Genomic DNA, 15,716 nt, shown 5'->3' on the forward strand with positions numbered 1-15,716 from the left:
AGGGACCAGTCAGAGATGAAATAATCCATCTGTATTGTAAAAGTAGTTTTCTTATTCAAAGAGCAGCCCCTCCGGTCCTCTGTTTTGTAGATTGAGAGTGACACTGCCCATAGGGCTCCACACACTGAATGCTTTTAGAGACGCCCTCTAAGTGAGTTAGCCGATTCTGTGGACACCACAGATTCAATAAAACACTTGCCTGTCTGTTCTGTTTTTTCGTCCACATACTCTCACTGCAGCCTTTTCTTCTCACCTCCACTCTATCGCTGCTCTACTAACTTGACTGGTGGAAAAGTGGGAAAGTACAAACAGGTGATATTAGAAATTTCATATCATGTGTCTTTAAATGAATCAGACATTTTAATGGGTTAGTAAAAGAAGAATGTCTCTTTAATTGAGGGGCATCATGCATTTTTTTATTATTATTATTATAATTTTTTAAAGTGCCTATGGAAGCTTGTTTCCATCTCAGAACAAAAATAATTGAAAGGCAATTGTAACTCACAAATGCATCTTAATTTCTTATAAATGTGACTTCATATCTTACGGTCTGACTTAATTTCTTACATTAAACTTTATCTTACAATAACTTGTTTTGGGTTTTACTCTGAGGTGGAAACAGAAGAAAAAACGAAGAAAAAATAAATAAATTTGCTATTTCATTACATGATTAAACAATACAATAATCAGCAACTTTAATTGCATTTAAATTCCAGTTGGCTTGGTTTTGGAGGCTGTCCCATAATTTAACATGGCAATTTTGAGTAGAAGTCACAGAAACAAATTTGCATCATGGTAAATAAGAATTCTATACAAAAAGCTTCTGAGGTGTGGTTCATAATAGAAGGAAAGAGGAGTGTATATGCAAATATTCATATGGCTCTGTCCTCTGAGCAGATTCTAAACCTCTTATCAATATCCCAATTGGGTTTCTCTAACCACACTCTCTCCTTTATTTCCCAGGAGTGGAAGATGCTTGATGCCTGGGGCTACATGACACTACCGTGCAAAACAATTAAATAAATAAAACACTCTTTAGGGAGCTTTTATAAGTCTGTATTTTGCTTTATTCTGGCTCACTGGTCCTCTCCATCCCATAGAGGCTTATTGGAAAAACATACCTGGGTTTCAATATTTTTGCAAAACGCAAAATACGTACCAATACGTACATATGACTGCAGTTTCTAACAGAAATGAACACTAGAGGCAGTAAAACAGCAAGCACTTTTAATTGTTTACACACATTTATGATTACAGGTCCAGATTATGGATTAATAAAGACTTGTTTTCACGAGGCACCTTGCACAATAATGTTATGACCTCAAAACACTTTTTACCATAGTGCATGATTTGTAAACAAATTATATTTTGGAGTTTGCATCACTCACCCAGCTCCAGATGTTCAGTTTTACTGACATAACAAGCTTGCTCGATAGTTCAGCTGGTACAGAATTGTACTTGCAATGCGAAGAGCTCCAGTACGAATACCGTGAAAGACGAGTCACAGTAAAAGAGCTCAAAGACAAGAGTTCAAAAACAATTGCCATGGTTACGATTGTGTTTTTATGTCACATTTGCTTTTATTAACACTATCAGGTAGGTTTAGGGTTTAGTGTAGGTGTACGTTATTAAACGTGATGGGCTAAAGCAATAAGCCCCAAGAAGCTGTGGTTTACAGTGAATTTATAACAGCTAAAAGGCGTTGTTAGGCACGACGTGGAGCGGAGTTTATAACAGCTATAATTTAGCTGTTATAAATTCATGGTAAACCATGGCTTCACTGGCTTATTGCTTTTATAAAACGGTTACCACACAATACAAATATTAAAGCCAAAAAATAAGTATCAATGCAACTTTCATGAAGTAAAATCACTAAGTCTTCCTTCCGCTGGAAAAAATAGTCCCTGACCGTGAACAGCAAGAGAGGTTACATTTATTACGCCATTAGATGGTGGCAAAGATTGTCTTTGTGAGTGAGTCACTCAGTCGCAAAGACTTTTATATTGAAACTTGCTGTGAACACGGAACAAGACGCAAATGACAAAAACTTTGACTAGCACTGTCAGTGTCAGCAGGGCACGGGGAAACCCATTAACTGTTAAAAGGCAAGATCACAGCGGACATTCAAACTGATTTTTTACATTTTACATTTCACTTTGAAACTGTCGCGAAACTTACACGACGCAACGTATTTTGCGTTTTGCAAAAATGTTGACACAGGTACGTTTTTCAAATGAGCCTGGGCTGAGATTTCCTATGCCTTGGGAGTAATATTTTACCAAATTATCCTTAAAAATATATACTATGAAATCATTACAATTAATCAGATGTCAGTAAATCTTGAGACACTCACACACTATCATTAATACTACGAATTATAATACTAACAAGGTTACACTTTATTTCAATGGTCCACTTTAGACATTCTACTAACTATAAGTAACTTTGCAACTACATATCAACTAACTGTCATTAGAGTATCAGTAGACTCGTTAGGTTAGGTGTTAGGGTTCAGGTTAGTAGAACATGTTTACATGTAGTAGTCAATAGAATGTCTGTTGAGGGACCATCAAAATAATGTGTTAATATTTATGTGTAAATAATTAATGCAGACAGTCTACTAATACTCTAATAATACTCTAATGAGAGTTAGTTGATGTAGTTGGAAAGTTACTTATAGTTAGTACAATGTCTAAAGTGGACCATCAAAATAAATTGTTACCAATAATAATAATAATAGAGAAAAAAAAAAAATAGAAATAAATGAATAATTATTGTTTCGTAATATTTTTTTTCCCTTTTATGTAGCCTGTCTTGTCCCAAGCATAAAGAATCTGTGTTATACTTAGGTGTTTAAAATGTTATACAGTGTACCAATGTTTGAACCTTTTTGTCTCTGAACAATAATGACTGTAAAATGAACTTTAGACTGACTGTGGAATAACAGCATTCAATAAAAAAAAAAAAAAAATCATAAAAAAAGCAGCAGCATGGGTGATATTTTTTTACAAGAGTTTCTACTAGTAGAGGATGTAAAAATTCAGATGCCACTACAACTTCTTTCAAAGGTGGTCATTTTGTCTGCATAAAGATGGACTGATTCCAAAACTATTGTTGGACACCAGTGAAAAAACTAACCTCAGTCATGAAAAACAAGCAAAATCATTCAAGTTTGAAACAAAATTGCATTCAAAAATATATTCAAATAAAAAGACTTTCATGAGTGGCAAACCAAAAGCCAATGCATCTTTCTCAGCCTGCCACAACCAAATTATATTTTCCATACAAGTCTTTAAACAGTGAAGAGAAGTCATAGTGCGCTCTTCTATCCTATGCCGGTCCCCCCCCCCAGGAGACGAAGATGGTCAGAAGTCAAGATCATTTCAATTCCTCTCGTCTCTGTTTCCACGGCAGCGCTGCAAAACAACTCCCTCTTCCTCCAGTGCCATACTGGGGAAACTTTTCTGCTCTCTGAGGGAGATGCTAAACTATTTTAAAAGGCAATTACGACAGTTTTGGGGCCCCGCTGAGGAGGGGTGGGGGGGATAAAGAGAGAAAGAGAGTGGACTGAAAAACAAGAAAAAGTGAAAATATGTTAATGGAAGTCAGGAACTTTTGTGGAGCAGGGGTGGTGTGTGAGTGTGTATGGGTGATCTAATGTGGTGACCTGACCTGTGGGGTGCGTGTTTTTGGCGATAAGGGCTGGAGATGAGGTGGAGGGTGCAGTGACAGTTCAGTAGTTGTAATTATTTTCAGGTTAGGTCACTCTCCCTGAGAACACAGAGGTGAAGGAGCCTGGAGAGGAGGGGAGGGAAGGGTTAGGAGGTCACAGTGTGGTTAGCAGTACAGTTCTTCTTCTCTCTCACAGACACAGCCCTGTCCCAGCCCCTGCTCAGAGACATGACAGTAAGCTCATAAATGCTTCACATTCCAATACCATATAGAATAAATTGCAGTTATGAGTGATACTTAGACACAACTTTACAAAAAGGTTCTATGTTAACATTAGTTAATGTAATAGCTAACATGAAATAATTTGTGCATATACTAAAACACACATTCAATTTTATATATAATATATATGCAAACATAAAAAATCAATATACTAATATTATATGATTCATAAATTAATGTTTTTTGAACAAACAATGAACAATAGTAATAAAATAACATGATATCTATATGAACATTAGTTAATTAAATAACAATGAACAATGTTTTTATGACATTTATTAATTTTCGTTAAGGTTCATTTTGTTATATTTTGTTTTATATAATATTTTTGTTATTCATTTTGTTATATAACAAAATAATAATAACATAATGTAAAATGTATAATAATGTGTGTATATATATATATATATATATATATAAAAATTTGACATTAAAATTATATACATATATGTATGTGTGCATATATATACACGCACCCACACACACATATATATATACACACATACATGTATAAATATATATAACTTACATACATACACATACATACATAATTTAACATGTTAAAATTATATATTATATATATATATATATATAAACAATATACATACACATACATTTTATACATACACATACATTTTATATATATATATATATATGTATATATATATATATATATATATATAACACAAATAATTAAAATGTAAAACTTATTATATAAATATATGTATTTTAACCAAACATTTAATCTGCATAGGTTAATATTAATCTAGATTAATAATGCTGTAAAAAAAAAAAAAACCATGTTGTTCATTGTCAGATCATGATACTTAATGCTTTCTTGTTATGATGAAAATTGTTAAAAGATGCTTTAAAAAAATGTAATTTAACCATTATTGTAAAGTGTTACTGAAATGTTGAGAATAAATTTTCAAACTTGTACTGCACAAGAAGACATATTTGTAATAAAGGAAGTGTAGAACATCACACTTTCCAATACTGCAATTAAAGAGTTAGTTCAACCAAAAGTTCTGCACTTTGATCTCATTAGCATTTGCATATATTCAAATGTGGTACATGAAGCGTTATGTGAACAGTTTGAATATGTGGAAATGTGTCCATTCATTTTCATATGGAAAAGAGTAGCTTGAATATTCTGAATAATATCTTCGGAAGAATGTAAGTTACATGAGTTTGGAACGACATGAGTAAATGTTGACCATTTTAATTTTTTTGGGTGAACTATCCCTTTAAGCAACCGTTCTTTTTTAAATGTTTCAAGATTTCCATCAAGGCATGTAACTTATAAAAAGATTCCAATACCACAACTCTCCAACTCATGAGAGCGTAAACTCGTCAAACCCCCACCGTACGGTTATTAGACACCATTTCAGCTTGCGAACGCGTCGAGAGCTTTTTTGCAAAAGAGGTTATTTTCATTTACAAGATGAGCCCGGGTCATCGGCATAATCCCCCCCGACTCGCCGCTGTGGTCCTTTCCTTTCCTTTCTCTCCTTCCAAAAACACCCCACTCTTTATCAGTGCAATTACCACACAAACAGATCCATCACAGCCCGAACTGTCCTCTTGAATCGCCACTCTTTCCACAGGCAAGCTAATTAGTCCTAAAGAGAGAAAACTGATGCTGGAATAAAGAAACAGAGAGAATGGACCTATCATGTCCTTCTGTATGCGTTTGCAATTGTGACCGTGTTTATCCTTTTCTCCTTTGCTTTCTTTTTTTGTTGTCCCATTCTTTCTCTCTTTATCAGCGAAGAGAAAGCCTTCAAAGGAACGATTGTGCGGGCGGCGGGCTGAAGTGGCCTGTTGGTAGCGGCAACAGTGAAGGCGGACAACACAACATAACAAACATGGTTGCATCTAATCAGGGGCCTCGGTTAATGTAAACAATGTCATTTTTTGGCCTTAATGAGCCAATTTTCCCCGGACACGAGAGGCTAACAATTGGGGCAGCGCCTTTGATGTTCTTCATTTGAAGGTTTGTTTGTGATTGCCGGCACTTTTGTTGGAAGCCCCCGTGCCGGGCGTCTTTCATCTCGCTGAAAAGGGAGAGTCACGGCTCACTTGGACGCAAAACAAGGAGAAGTGAGAGAGAGAGAGAGAGAGAGAGAGATACAGGGAGAGTGAAAGAAAAATGACATATTCCCTATTTACCTTAAACAATCCCTCATCAGCTGATCTTCCCCAAAACCTCCTCCTCTTTTTCACCTTCTTCTTCTTCTTCAGAAAGCACGCACACAGACACATCAAGACATAAAACAAGCACATTGGTTTGGTGTCTATAACTATCAAATGGCAGGCTCATTAAAAGGCACCCCGGTGAGGGTGCATGTGTGTGCGTGTGTTTGTCGTTGACGGGGCTTAATTAACATGAGCCTGACAAAAGGTGACGCAGACCAAAGAGGCAGCCGGTGAGCCAGGTGTGTGTGTGTGCGCGGTGCCTTTCAACTTCATACTGTGCAGACATCCCACGCTGACCAATATCGTCCATGTTACGGAGCAAGAGAGAGAGAGAAATAGAGCGTCAAAGCAAAGATCAAGATAATTAAGCATCTACTTTCCATAGATACGAATTAAACTATTTATAATGTGTCAAGTCCCATGTGTTGGGAAAACGGTTTAATTCTACTTTTAGGAGTGCATAAAATGTACACAAGAGAGTTGGAAATACAAAGAGAACAATGGAGCAAACTTTTTTCCTCAATGCGCATTTCTCCCGGTGTGTAGCGCAGGTGTCACTAAGGTAAACTGCAAATTAGGGGAAAAAACTGCAAGAAAATAAGTTTGTTTAAAGGACACAAGCATTGTGGATAAAAATCACAACTAATATGTCCAGGCTTTTATCTATCAGTCAAGCAATCTCACACACACACACACACACACACCCAGGCTCTGTGAGTCAGGGGCCTCTGGGGCCTTGTCACCGCACCTGCTGGGCCCTGCGGAAGCCAGCTGTCAGCTCACATGTGCACCGGACTCTATATGTAAGTGTGTGTGTTTCTCTAGAGGTGAGGGGTGACGATGTCCAGGGGAGAGAGGGATGAAAAGATAGAGAAAAAGAAAATGCAAATAAGAGCAGATTCTCTTGAAAGTTACATGACTCAGTTGTAAAAGGAGACGAAGCGAGCAGAGGCAGAAACTGCTTTTGTTGTCAACAAAATACATATAACTAAACTGTAAAAAAAGAATTGTTGGTTTAGCTTAAAAAAGTTATCTGGTTGCCTTATTTTGAGTTCATTGAAATTAAAAATTTGAGTTAATACAATGAAGGTGATTGTTTAATCAACAGAAACTCAAAATATTATGTTATCTGAACCACATTAATTATTTAAGTTGATTTGACAAAAGAAAAAATGTTGTGATAAATCATTTAAATAATTTTTACAGTGTACATGGGAACATTTCCAGTTTGAAAGCATGGATGGGCGGACGGAACAATAATGAATGGCTGGATGGATGGATGGATGGATGGATGGATGGATGGATGGATGGATGGATGGATGTGCTCACAATTTGGTTTCCTAAAAACATTAAGGAACAGCAGGAATATATTTTATCATTTCACTCAATAAAAATAAAATAATTGACCAGAAAGTAAATTGACCAGAGCAAAGGCCCGTTCACACACAAAGACTATAACTATAATGATAACTATAATAATAAGGTTTTAATAATCATTCTAATTCTATGATAATAGGGAAGTACAATTATACTATACACTACAACTATAACTGTAACAAAACAAAAGAGCAATATCACTGAAATCACTCTCAAAACTATTTTTTCCTGCTGATGAACAATAAAAAGTCAATCAAAATCCTCCTCAGTTTAAAAAGCTTGCGCATTTAAAGCAGCAGATGACATATCTGTGCACGCTTATAATAAACAGATGGTTACAAGTAAAGTCGCCTTTATTTATATAGCGCTTCTTACATTTTATTTTGGTTACACTTTACACTTTCTTTGGTTACAAGGTTACACTTTATTAAGGTGTTCTTGTTACAATGTAATTATACATTTAAGTACTGAGTAATATTAATTAACTTCAGATACTTACTATAGGGTTAGGGTTGGGTTTAGTTATTATTACTATAATAACTACATGTAACGTGTAGCAAGGACACTTAAATAAAGTGTTACCGTTATTTCACCTCTCTGGAGATGGGGAATGGGTGAACACCCTCAGCTACACGAGACAGACGTGTCTCAGCACACCTCAGGTCTCCTCACCCTGAACCATTTCAGAACTGCATTTCAGCAGTCACTTCTGATTAAGCTCGGCCAATTTGACACAGGATCACAAGACATCATCATCTACACTAATATAGCAGACAAGGTAAGCCAAACCTCGCCAAAAATTTGTGTAGGCTATGCATTTTTATGCTTAAACATCATTAGCTTAGCAAAATGGTATCACCATACTCTTTTGAAATTAATTGAGTCGAGTCTCTCATGCAGAGTGCTGTTTGCGTGGTGTGCAGTTTTCCATATAGACCGTTCCAAATCATTCACTTTTCCATGATAGTTTGGATGCTATCTTAGAAGGCAGCTGCCTATGTAGACAGCGAAGCAGCTCACAAGGTTGTGGAACATATAACAGACAATGATTTCCCAATTTCTACTCATATAAAATGAATCTTCATGCCTAAAGGCCCATTCACACCAAGAACGATAATGATTATGATAAAGATATTTCTAAAAATCGTTCTAAGTATAAAAGAATAGCAAGTAACGCGAGTTAAGTAATCAGATTACTTTTTTCAAGTAACTAGTAAAGTAACGCATTACTTTTAAATTTATAACAAAATATCTGAGTTACTTTTTCAAATAAGTAATGCAAGTTACTTTGTTTTCCTATGTATATTGGCTGACAGCTCTCCTGTCCCCATGTTGAGAGAAACCGGTAGTAAGTGCAGAGGCGTCATGTACACTGTGTAAACATGATGGTTATTCTAGACTACTTCTAGACTAAATATGGGCATACATTTACTCATTTACTTCTTTTCCTGCGTCTTATTCTTCTGTATTCCAGAATGGCAGCACAGCTAAAAGGCTTGTTTGTTTGAACTGCGCCCTCTACTGTACAGACGTGAATTAGCATTTTTCTTCAGCCTGTGGCTTATTCATTTCACTTTTGGCTTGAAAGGGCCTTAACATTTGCCAAAAATAGAACATTTTGTTGTTAGCCCAAATGAGAAAAAGTAATGCATTACTTTCCATAAGTAACACATTACTTTCCATAAAAAGTAACTAAGTAACGCAATTAGTTACTTTTTTAGAGAGTAACGCAATATTGTAATGCATTACTTTTAAAGTAACTTCCCCCAACACTGGTTATTGTTATAGTTATCTTTATAGTTATCGTTCTTGGTATAAACGCCCCTTAAGAAATACAATCTGATGAAATGTTACAATAGTACAAAAGTGTGAACAATTCAGTCCATTTTTCTCAATTGTATTTCTTCTAGAACAAGGAAAAATGGAGATAATCGTACAATGGACAGGTGTTCTCTACATCTGACAGCAGAACACAACAGATGCGTAACCTGCTGTGGAGGAGAGAGAGAGAGAGGAAAATAGAAAGAGACACAACAAAGGCAGAGGGGGGAAAAATTGCCCGTTTTGGAAAAATCAATAATGTTCACTGATATGAATCATTTCCCAGCAGGACTATCTCTGCTGTGCAATCCGGTTTTCTTCCCCTGAGGTCAAGTGTGCGTGCGTGTGTGTATGTGTGTGTGTGTGTATAAGCCTTAGAGACCTCTTTCCAGGCTGGAGTTGTGCTGGAATGTATTAGAGCAGCCCATGTCAAAGCAGGCTAAAGCACGCATGGCACTAGATAAATTCCACTGGGCTATTCTCTCCACATGCCGGACCTCTGCAGAACACCCTCTAGAGAGGCCACGGATACCTGTACGCCGCCGTGAGGGTGCAACAGGTCAGAGTTCGTCTGGCTGTTTTTCTTTTATCTGAACTGATGTGCGAATATGAACTGCTGCATGGTGATGTCAGAACAAATAGTGCTCCGCTAAAACTGACATTACACTATTCTCAATTGCAGACCATTATTTTCACAATTACTTCTAAATAGTCACCTGATCAAATTATGAATGTGTTGAAAATAGAAAACAACACCTTTTTTGTATTTTTCTGGTGTTTTTAATACCAGTTACACAGTTTGATCCTAAAGACTTTCATCATTTTTTTTTTTAAGTCTTACTGTGTGACAAAATGTTTTATATTTGTTCAAAATTGTCTTTAATAAAACATTAAGAAGCACCAAAAAGTGCTATTATTAGAACTACACTATTTGATTAAATGACATTTGCTACATGTACACTGCTGGTGATTCGCCACTAGAAGAAATATTGCGTCCAGACTGCAAAAACTGGTGAAGAAACAAGACTTCTGACAGAATTCACAAAATATTCATAAGTAAGGAAGAGTTTTGTCATTTAATTATTAAACAATTGATAGAAAATAATTGAAAGAACAATGAAAATCTTTAAATGTCAAAATAAAGTAAAATGTTGATAAAAATCTTTTTTTTTATATATATATATTTCATTAAAAAATATATTTTGATTTTTATATAATTTTAGTATTTTAAATATTTCAATACATTTTTATTTTTATATAATAGTATTATTTCATTATTTCTTTTTTCTTTTATAAATATATGTCGTTTTTCACTTTTTTTTTTTTTTTTTTTTTTTTTTTTTTTTGCATTGTTTTATTTGTATGCAAATGCTTTGGCAATACAAATGTAAAAAACATTGTACAAGCCTGAATGTATCAATGTGACTTGACATTTGCTCCAGGTAAATTGATGATTTTAACAAACTTGTCTTAAACAGTGTTGGGTGTAATGCATCACTAAGTAATTAATTACTGTAATTTAATTACTTTTCCTGTGAAAAAGTAAATATAAGGGATTATTTTTAAATTTTTTTCAACTAGTTACTTCTGATGTAATTGCATTAAATACTGTATAGACTAGAACAATTCAATATAACACAATAGTGGATTTAACATCAAAATTTAACGTCAAATGTTAAAATGTATGTTCTCCCTTTCAACACTTTGGTCTATTCAAGAATAATTTATGTCATTTTAAATTATTTATTTGAAAGAATTTTAAAAAGCAGTTTCATGTCTTTCCTCAACTGTTCAACTGTTTGAGGTTGATATGGGATTTAGAAAGTAATTAGTAATAAGTAATGCAATACTTCTTAGAGGGAGTAATTAGTTGGCTACAGTAATCTAATTACACTTTTGAAGATGTAATTAGTAGCTAGTAATTAATTACTTTTTTAGAGTAACTTAAACAACACTGGTCTTAAGGTACAACCCAAAACAAACAACCTGATCTTCCAACCCTGGGATTTTGAAAACACAATATATTTTGTCTTTGGAGACCAGCTAATGGCATGCAAAAGAAAGAAAGAAAGAAAGAAAAGAAACTTATATCTGAGCGATATCCTATTCACATGAATATGAAACAATATTAATGTCTGTAATGAAAGCTTGTTTAAGTCTTTCTTGCTTTGTACAATTAGGCTAGGCTACTGAGATTAGCGATACGATGAAGGCTAAATAATTGCACAATAATAACCAATAATGAGACCGAATGAGGAGAGCTCTGAGACAATTCAGTCAAAAGAGGGGACACAGCATCAGACAGCTGGCTAATTTTCACTGACCCTTCCCTTTCACACATACTCTTCTATTTCTGTTTTCTTCACTTCTTTCTTCTCTCGCTCTTAGCCCCCTCCCCGGAGAAAGCGCAACTGCTTTGCATAACGGCTGCGTCGTGTTGTGGACCGGGAGGAGGTGGGTCGAGTCAGGCTGGCACTGAGGTAAGCTTTCTCGTTTTCCATCCTGACCAAACCGCCTCCACTCTTCCCAACACACCACCACAAGCCTCCCAAACCTACCCTCCTCCTCCTTCTCGTTCCCCTCTCCACGTCACCCCTACACACTGGCTGTCCCCATCTCTCCAGGAGGCAGTTGTCAATCATCAGCGTCTCTCAGAATCCCGCTGGAGCTCATTGTGCCCGCGGTCGCCGGCGGAGGCAAGCGCTCGGAGGCAGCGGCGGGCCGCAGATGGAGAGTGCGCTGTCAATCATTGTCACTAATTATTAATTTCTGTCACTCAGCCCCGTGGCAACCACGCTCTCTGGCTCCCCCTCCCTCCTTTTCTCTCTTCCTCCCTCTCTCGCTGTGGCTTCTCTCTCCCAGGGTGAGTTGATTTGGTATGCCATCTCTGCGACGGAGGGTTCAACCTTTCATTATGTGTCACACACACACACACAGTACTCTCACCTAGGTCACTCCCCTTGACTCCCTGCTTGGTTTTAATTGTATTTTACCTTATACCCCCTACTAAACCCTTTGCACCCTTTGACCTTCGTCCTATAGGCCCCCCGCCCCCCCAACCCACATCTTCCCTGTTCCACTGTCCTATACCTCCATCACTTTAACAGGGGAGAGGTGAGGTGTGTTTGTGCCATTAAATAACACCTCATTTGATTAGGCCAGTGATCATGAGTTTCGTTTGACAGGAGTGAGCGAAAGATTTGAACTTTGCAGGGCAGATCTAGCCAATATTCATTGTATATTGCTGAAATTTAATTTGTTTCATAATTGAAGAATTTTACAATATTAACACTTTATTTTCCTGTTTCATAATGTGAAACTGCTTTGATATAAAGTGCTATACAAATAAATGTGACTTGACTTCGAATTGTGGCCTTGGTTAATAAACACACAAAATAAAATCATTAACATACCCTACAATCTTTCTCAACTAGTATTAAACCATAAAAACCTCAAGTCTTCAAACTTACTAAACTCTTTTACCATGTTTTTGTCTACATGAGGAATTTCCAATGGCTAGTTGGGCTAGAAGTATACTTCTCGTCATGTGAGTTAAAATTGTAATTTTTATTGGTAGACTGTTATGTTAGGTTTGAAGAATAAGTTGATGTACTTGAAAAGTTTCTCATAGTCTGTAATATAGTCTGTTGGGGGACCACTGAAAGAAAGTGTTAGCAGATATTAAAGGGATAGTTCACCCAAAAATGAAAATTATCCCATGATTTACTCACCCTCAAGCCATCTTAGGTGTATATGACTATCTTCTTTCAAACAAACACAATCAGAGTTGTATTAAAATATATACAGGCTCCTCCAGGCTTAATAATTGTAGTGAAGCTGGCTTGAGATTTTGAAGCCCAAAAAAGTGCATCCATCCATCATAAAAGTAATCCATACGGCTCCAAGGGGTTAATAAAGGCCTTCTAAAGTGAAGCGATGGGTTTTTGTAAGAAAAATATCCATATTTAAAACTTTATAAACTATAATAACTAGCTTCTGGCAGATGGCTGTACGCACCAATTTACGTCAAAAGAGTGACCTCTGACGTGACTTAGGATGTAGGAGTAGTGTAAGCTTCTTTCTCGCTTTTGACACCTCTCGTGGTTAAAACAAATAGGGCTGGGCAATAAACTCAAGCTCCTCTTCTCTTATATCAAAATCCTCCAACATTTCTCTTAAAAAAAATTCTCATTTTAGACTTTTAACTCATGACTGGTGTTTTGTCTTGCTCTCTCCTCTGTGCCTCCGTGTTCGTCAATATGTCATGCGTCAGGTCATGGTTACTCTTTCGCTGTAAATCGATGTGTACGGCCATCTGCCAGAAGCTAGTTATTATAGTTTATAAAGTTTTAAATATGATATTTTTTTTACAAAAACCCAGAGTAACCCCCTGGAGCCGTATGGATTACTTTTATGATGGATGGATGCACTTTAGCTTTAAAATCTCATGCCCCCTTCACTACCATTATCAAGCTTGGAAGAGCCAGGATATATTTTAGTACAACTCCGACTGTGTTCGTCTGAAAGAAGATAGTCATATGCACCTAGGATGGCTTGAGGGTGAGTAAATCATGGGATAATTTTCATTTTTAGGTGAACTATCCCTTTAAGTAGACAGTCTACCACTAATACTCTAATGACTGTTGACATGTAGCTGCAAAGTTATATAGTTAGTAGAATGTCTAAAGTGGACTATTGAAATAAAATGTTACCTAATATAATATAACATTTTTGTACACTTTTCTAAACATGACAGGAGACAGAATATATATCTTCTCTTCTTAAGTTGTAATTGAATCTTCCCAGTTCAGAAATAAACACTAAACTTCTGGCACAAATCATCTTGATTTCAAATCGTACACACTTTTATGACATTCAGGCTAAAAGTCAGTTTAAGAGATCACTAGTTTTCTCATCGAATGAAACTAAACTAGACCCCCAATGTTTTGTTTTATTTTTTAGGGGTGGTTTAACTATTTTAGAGGATCTTGGGAGCCCACATCCAATGAGGTGTTTTCTTAAATACCTTCTTTATCGCTTCTGTCTCTGCACTTAAATTCCCCCATCGCCTTCCTCTGCTCCTCTTCCTCTCCTCCCTCATTCGCTGTGCGTCTCTGTCCATTCATTTTGCTCTGCATATTTTTTATCCATATCTCTCTCTTTCTCTCTCCTTCTGTTCTCAGCCCTGCAGTAAAAAAGGCATTTAAAACAGAGATAAAGCACTTATCAGAACCCTTCGACACATCCTCAGTTCATTCTTTGAGTCTGTGAGTTATGAAAACAGGATCTATCCTGACATCAACCACTCACAGTCTCCTCCAGTGCCTCCCAACTAGCCTGTCAGTGGACAAATTAGACATCACTGCAAAACAAGCAACTAGCATTCTTCAAAAACAGCTGTCAGGTGCACAAAAAATGTGAAGCAACATTCAGCTGTCTGACATAGAAGAACACATCTTATAGTCTACATTAAACACAGCGATCTTTCTAAAATACGTTTCCTTTCATGTCAAAGAGTAATGACAGAGAAATATTCTGACGGAGTTAAGAACAGAATTAGTGAACAATTTCTGTTGTAGAAATAACACAGGCAAGGTGGCAGCACACAGTTTTTAAGTGTACACATCATGTACCAGGCTGACTTAAAAGCCTATTGTATCTAGCAATAAGCATATAATGAATTTCATTCATGTTCCCCTTTTTTTGACATTGCGACTTGAAGAGTAATGGATGTAATTTCGAGAGGAACCAAAAAGCAAATTGCACACCAATTACAGCTTACTTGTGGAAAAAATTCTTAGGCCTATCTCTAGATTTAAGACGCATCCGAGAGAAAGAGAGTGAAATGTTCTCTTGTGAGCATCTACCAAATATTTAAAAACTGCTTATGTTCCAAACGAAAGCAAAAATTCCAGACATTTGATTGAGCAACAGGTAATCAGAGTAAAAGTTGTGGAATACACTTACCAATACTAGCACATACATTTCTTCATCCTGAAGAGAGGATGAACTCTACAGTCAGCAATAAACACCAAAACACCATCATCCTATTTTGATGGTATATTTTGATTGTAATTCAGAACAAAAATCACAATCGCTGAAAAAAATTATGCTTAAAAATGTGTAACAAAGATGCTTGTCATGCACAGCGGACATGACAAGCACCAAAATGGCAGATCTGATGCATAAGAGAGATGGTTTTAGTTGTATTTGTTAGCAAGTACACTATTGTTTATTTTTGAGTATATATATATATAAAATGCATTAAACTGATCAAAAGTGACAGTAAAGATATTTTATCATGTTACAAAAGATTTCGATTTCAAATAAATGCAGTTCTTTCTATTCATCAAAGAATCCTGAAA

General features: G+C 36.1%; 1 long non-coding RNA gene across 1 annotated transcript; it reads right to left on the reverse strand.

The window, feature by feature from the left end:
- Nucleotides 1–337: 337 nt before the first annotated feature.
- Nucleotides 338–14,962, reverse strand: LOC127497091 (uncharacterized). The gene is made up of 4 exons (XR_007925448.1): nucleotides 14,378–14,962; nucleotides 11,910–12,238; nucleotides 3,673–3,795; nucleotides 338–3,567 (listed from the first exon to the last, which is right to left on the reverse strand). It is a non-coding gene; the product is annotated as an uncharacterized LOC127497091 (long non-coding RNA).
- Between the last annotated feature and the right edge of the window lie 754 nt (nucleotides 14,963–15,716).

The sequence above is a fragment of the Ctenopharyngodon idella genome, chromosome 16 (genome assembly GCF_019924925.1).
Source record: "Ctenopharyngodon idella isolate HZGC_01 chromosome 16, HZGC01, whole genome shotgun sequence".
In the NCBI taxonomy this organism is placed as follows: domain Eukaryota; kingdom Metazoa; phylum Chordata; class Actinopteri; order Cypriniformes; family Xenocyprididae; genus Ctenopharyngodon; species Ctenopharyngodon idella.